Genomic DNA, 6,299 nt, shown 5'->3' with positions numbered 1-6,299 from the left:
GAGTGGCTGGTAGGTCTGAACTGCCAGCCTTCTGGTTAGCAGTCACTTGCTTTAGGCACTATGACACCAGAGCTCCCTGGGGAGAAAAGACCTGGGAATCTGACCTGGCAATCTAATCCCTTAAAGATTTCAGCCTAGAAAACCCTTGGAGACAGTCTATTCTGTCCTGTGGGGTTGCTATGAGTCAGAATCAAGTCAGTAGCACACAACAACAACACTGCTTACTGAACATTCAGTACATGCCAAGCACTGTTCTAAAAGCTTTGCCTGCATTTACTCCTTAGCTTTATAGCTCTGGAGGGAGCCCCTGTTATTATTCCCATTTTATAACTTAGAGCACATGCCCAGTGAGGCAGAGCAAATTGCTCAAGTTCACACAGCCAGTTAGAGGGAGATGAGGTCTAAACCCTGCTAGTGTAGCTCCAAAAATCTGTTCCTGTAACCATTACAATACACTGACCCTCAGAACTTAGTTGTGTTACTGTTTATAATCATTATTATTATTATAACATATCAGGTTGGGCAATCTACTTCCATAGTGATACCGCCTCGGAAACCCAAGGAGGGGTCGCTATGAGTCGGGTCCAATTCAACGGCACATAACAACAACAACATTATTTATGTGTTTCTCTGACCAGACAGCACTAGTAAGTCTGTTAAGAAAAGGAATGTTAATCATCTACTGACTTATTCTGATAAAGCCATGCCCAGTCCTAGGAATCACAATTTTTTTTAATATATATAGGTACTCAAAACCCATCCCTTTCACATTTTGCTCGTTGGTCTTTGGATAAAGATGAACTTCTTTAACATGACTGATAGGGCCTTTCGGGTCTACCTCTCCCCTCCTTTTGAGCTCCATCCCATTCCCCTCCACCCAGGTGCCATCTGTCCTGGGTGCATGGGCTTCTCTGAGCCCCTCTTAAGCATTATTTAAAAAAAAAACAAAACTCACTGCCATCAAGTTGGATATGACTCATAGTGACCCCACCTTGCGTTTCGAAGGCAGTATCATTACGGAAGTAGATTGCCCAACCTTCCTTCTGAGGAGTGGCTGGTGAGTTTGAACCTCCAGCCTTCTGGTTAGCAGTCAAATATCTTAGGCACTACGCCACCAGAGCTCCTATACGCTTTCCATTTTCACGATATTCACACATGCTGGTTCCATGTGCATAGGGCATTGTTTCTTCCACTCTTAAAAAAGAAATCTTGCCTGTGCTTGATGTTAAACTTCATTGTCAGTAGTGCTAATAATCTTGCCCCATTCTTAGGATTGAAACTCCGTGTGTTCCTCTGGGTTTGCAGTCCTTTCTTCTCCATCACAGTTCAGTGATGTAGCCTCCTCCAGAGCTTCTCAATGTCCTGAGTGTGGTCATCTGGGTGCGAGTCTGGAATTCCTTGGAAGCTGTTGGAGGCTTTCTTCAAGTTCATTTTTAGCAGAGTAGTTAAATGACCACGGTTAAAGCTTGACTTCTTCTTTGCCATGGAGTCAGTTCCAACTCATAGTGACCCCACATGTGCAGAGTGGAACTACTCCATAGGGGTTTCAAGGAGATGACTTTAGAAGCAGGTCACCAGGCCTGTCTTCCAAGGTACCTCTGGGTGGATTTGAACTACCAGACTTTTGGCTAATGGTTGAGTGTTTATTAACCATTGGCACTGCCCATGGACCTGAAGCTCAACTGCCTGCCTTCAAATCCTGGCTCTGCATTTAAAAGCTGGCAATTTACCCTGATGCCTCTTAACACTTTAGTTTTCTCATCCTTAAAATAGGAAGAATCAAAGTATCTTCCCTCCAAGTTTGTTGTGTGTTGAGGAGTGAACACTTGCTTGTGAAAAGTGCTTAGTGGCACACAGCCAGTGTTTTTAGGGTGATGATGTAACCCCTTTCTCTATTTCACCTGCCTGGTGAGCATAGGCATAGCTGGTGCAAGGTAGTAATGTCCAGGCCATGGGTCCATCCCCTCGGTCCCTGAGATTTAGAGAGAGATGACAGTGTGGCATAGAAAGAACACACTTTAGAGAAAGACATGCTGCAGTGTAGTAAATTACTTAGTGTGGCTTTTCTACCCATAAGTTTTTGTAAACTCCAAGGTGGGATTTCCTATGAGCAACTGAGGAGCTCCTGATTGTTAAAGTTGTCCACCTGGAGTATTTCTGTTGGGAGTGGCACAAAACAATGTTCTGGGGGGGGGGGTTCCCACTCTCTCTCAGTGCTTAGAGTTCTGATGCTATGATTGGCTAGTTTGACCACTCTGCCGGGCTCAAAAGGAGGCCTCCTAGAGGCAGAACTCTCTCTCTGACTGCTGATTGAGGAAGACGTGCTGCTGAAAGAGACACACGCTCCTGAAAGAGATGCAAGAGACACGCATTGCTGAGTAAGACACCTAGGGACATGCACTGCTGGGGGAGAGACTGTGAGAGACTTGGCTGAGAGACGGTGGGCTGGGAGAGAGACTGAGTGTTTTTCCTGAACTTGAATTGTAGCCGGGTACTTCCCTAATAAACCTCATAATCTGTGCGTTCTGTGTGGTCACTGCAGCGAATTATCGAACCCAGGAGAGAGGTGGTGGTGCTTTGGGAGGAACAGTTGGTGAAAGGGCTGGAGGGAGGCAGCATGTCTGGCCTCACAGGAATAGGCCTTGGGCTATTGATGGTGACTCTGTCTTCCTTTTGTGGGATTAGAGGAGGTCAGAACATGTGACCTCCTTGTCCTTTTTGCACATGCCCAGGTTTGGAACTAGCCTCTGCTACTTAATAAGTATGCAATCTTAGACACATTGCTTAGCCCTCAGTTTTCTCATCTCTGAAATGCAAATACCAATAGCTCCTTTCAGGGTTGTTTTGAAGATTAAATAATGCCTATAATGTGTAGAGCACTTTAGTGTGGGAACATAGCAGTTATTTAATAAATGTTAATTTCCTTTCTCTTCCCTTCAAATAGAGCATTATTCTCCTGGGCACAGAGGCAAACTGCAGAATGGAAGCAAAGGAGCTGTGCTTTCTCTCTGGCTTTTCCAACAATGTACCACTAGCCCCAATCAGAGGCCCCTTCTTTCTCATCATCTTCACTCTATTCTAATAGATCCCAATCAACTGCTTAGAATCATTTGCAATGCTGAATCTCCTTTCTATTTTCTGCACACGGCCTTTTACAAGTATGGGCCCCCTACAGAGTTCCTGATTTGTCTGTTTCCTCCTGTTCACATCTTGTTTCAGATCTTTTCTGGTTATACAAGCAAAATTACAGTGCTAAGAGCCTCCTTCCAAAGTCTGTAATCCATGAAATCATATCTGTTTTCCCATCCACTCTGAAATCTGTTGTCTTTGCCATGGAGGCTTTGTGCATACCTGGCCTTCCCTGCTCTCTCAAACAAGCACCATGAGGAGATATGAACATTTTCCTCAAAGTTCCCCATGCTCCACTTCACTGGTTAATTCTTCCTGGTTGATAGGAGATGATAAGCCCAGAATAGCAAATGGTTTGAATCAGAGCCTGTAGAGAGCATGAATGGTCTTTGGGGACTTCCCAAAAGTGTGTGTGTGAGTGAATGTATGCATGCATACTCCTGCAAACATTTCCCAACCCCCCAGGAGAAAAAATGCCTAGATTTCATCAGGCTCTCAAAGATCTCCAAAGTACAGAAAGGGAATTGTTAGTTCAGCAAGTTGTCAAACGCTCTGCTTTGAATGGAATGAAAGCCTTCCCTTTGGGTAGCCAAGGCTTATTTGCTTCCCTACCAATTCTGCAATCTGGTTCAGAAACACAGCCCCCCTCTCACTCCATTTAGTCAAAGAGCAGTGGCAGATCCCAGATCTGATCCAATAGCTATTACTTCTACTCTCCTCCCCTTTGGGTCAATACATCCACTGCTCCCCAGGCTGAAGTCCTGTGTGCCAATCTTTGCCATGCCCGAGAGATCATTCCCACTCCTGACTTTCAGTTTCCAGTTCTCTTTGCTCATCATGCATGCCATCCGTGTTGCTAGGTAGCCTTCTGAAGAGAGAAATTTTGTTTTCAGCTCCCATCTCAATAGTTTTCATCTGACTCATCAGAACCTCCTACACTGGAATCCTTTCTCCATCATCCCTGCTGCTCTCCATAGTAACCAGTTTCAAGAACTCCTCTCACCCTCTCTCCTCTCCCCACATTGATGGCATCACTTAATCTCTAAGCAAACTCCTCCCTCCCTTGCCTCATGGAATGTTGCCCCTTTTGGCCCAGCTTTTGTGGATCCAAGGCCTAAATCAAGAAAATCAAACACTGCTTTTGAACACCATTGACAGATCTAGCCAATGTCCTCTCAGTTCTCTGGTCTTTCAATGAAAGTACCACTGAATCCCTCAGTTTCTGTCCAGACTTTAAAGACTTGCTTCTCTTTCTAGGTGAGGTTCATCAATCACATGTAAGTTGACAAAAGAGGGAAGTGGTGGTGGCTGGATATAAGGCTCAGCCATGCCCCAGGAAAGGTCCCCTCTCTCACCAGCTCTATCCCCCACAGCAGTAACCAGTAACTGCTTTGTTCCCAGTAATGCTGGGGAGTCCCTTTAGTGGGTCTGACATTTTCTTCATGCTTATGGTCAATGTGCTTTGCCTACAGACGATCTAGCTTTCCCTTTACATTGTCCCAGTATTTCAGAATCTTGTCCCTCCTCATGTCACATTCCTTCACTACAGTGTCTTCCCTCAGAGTTTAGTTCCTTTTCTTCATATCAGGTTGGACCCCCAGCTGCCCTTCCAACTGTTCTCCCTGCCCCCTTTCTTCCTTTCTCTCTTTTGTCTCATTCCCTCTGCTTGGAAGTTACCTCCTCATTTTCCTTATAGCTTCTAAGTCTCAGTTCCTGCGGCTCATGGAATCATTGTGGAGATCAAATGAGATAATACAGGTGAATTACCTAGCATAGACCTGCCACACAGTAGGTGCCCACACAGTCTAAGTCCCTTTTTCTCCTTCCTTTCTGTGTGCTTCCCCTTGAGTCATCTCTTTCCATGTGTGGCCAGGCACAGTCATTCACCCATACCAAGCTTTTCTGTTACTCTTTTGGGTTAGCAGCATTGTAAACCAGCAATAGAGACATGGTAATTCTATGGATCACAGTGGTCTGATCTACAACCAATCACAGGCATGGTAAAGGACCAGGCAGCATTTCATTCCTTTGCACGTGGAGTCACAAGGAGTTGGGAATTGACTTGATGTAGCTAACAACAATGATAGAAACATGGAGACCCCACCTGTACCCAAGTTCTGATTGTGAGGACCTTACCAGGCCCAAAATGGCAAGGACTGAAACTTATCCAAGAATGTCTGGCACTGTGTCCTCTGTATTTTTGTTGCAGAAGTGAATGAATGATTTCAGGAAGATGGCAAGAAGCCCGGGTTATAAAACTAGACATCAGTGCAGATTAGTACTATAGGGCTGATTCTTTGTGTGGAATTCTCTTCAGAAGACTGGGTACCATGTAACATACTACTCAAGGGTCTTATTTAAGGGTAACCCATGAGTTGTTTCCATGGTGGGAACATCAGGCTTGGCTGCTTTAACTGGAATATTCTAAGGGGCTCCCACCATGGTGCCAGGCAAAGTTAGGCTGTGGCCAGGAGGGGCTGCAATAATCTTAGCCAAGGACAAGGCCCTGCATCTCTGTGCCATCCCTAATAACATCTATCCAGATCCTGGATGCTAGCTTCAACCATGGTTTGGGCCCTTGTTAGAGGTCCAGTATGTTAGAGTTCCAGTACTGGCCTGATTATATGTCCCTGAATGACACAAACAGCTTGTGCTCAACTACTAATCAAAACGTTGGATGTTTGAATCCACCCAGTGGCACCATGGAAGAAAGGCCTGGTGATCTGCTTTCTTATAGATTGTGTTGTTGTTGTTGTTGTCTTGTGCCATTGAGTCTATTCTGACTCATAGCAACCCCACCTGTTACAGAGTAAAGCTTCTCCATAGGATTTTCTTGGCTATAATCTTTACACAGATCACCAGGCTTTTCTTCCATAGTGCTGCTGGATGGGTTTGAATCACTAACCTTTCCATTACCAACTGAGCACAAACCATTTATGTCCCACAAGGACTCCATGAAGATGACAGCTGAGAAAACCTTATGGACCAGTTCTGCTCTGTAACACATGGGGGATCTGTGAGTCAGACTCTACAGCAACTGGTTATGATTTGGTTGATAGGCCAGATTGGGACTTGGAGGTGAGTGAGGGACCCAGGACTTCTATTGTTGAAGGAAAAGAAAAAAAAAAAAAAAAAAGTGAAGACTAAAACCTTACCTCTTTGGGTTTCTG

General features: G+C 45.0%; 1 protein-coding gene across 1 annotated transcript in view; it reads left to right on the top strand.

Annotated features, from left to right (window-relative positions):
• Window positions 1–6,299, top strand: part of GALNT18 (polypeptide N-acetylgalactosaminyltransferase 18) — a 440,243-nt gene that overhangs the window by 270,329 nt on the left and 163,615 nt on the right. The window lies entirely within an intron of this gene.

The sequence above is a fragment of the Orycteropus afer genome, unplaced genomic scaffold (assembly GCF_000298275.1).
Source record: "Orycteropus afer afer isolate SDZICR_OR568_19922 unplaced genomic scaffold, OryAfe1.0 scaffold00014, whole genome shotgun sequence".
Taxonomy (NCBI): domain Eukaryota; kingdom Metazoa; phylum Chordata; class Mammalia; order Tubulidentata; family Orycteropodidae; genus Orycteropus; species Orycteropus afer.
Note: the sequence above shows the minus strand (reverse complement) of the source record. Positions and strands in the feature narration are given on the sequence as shown.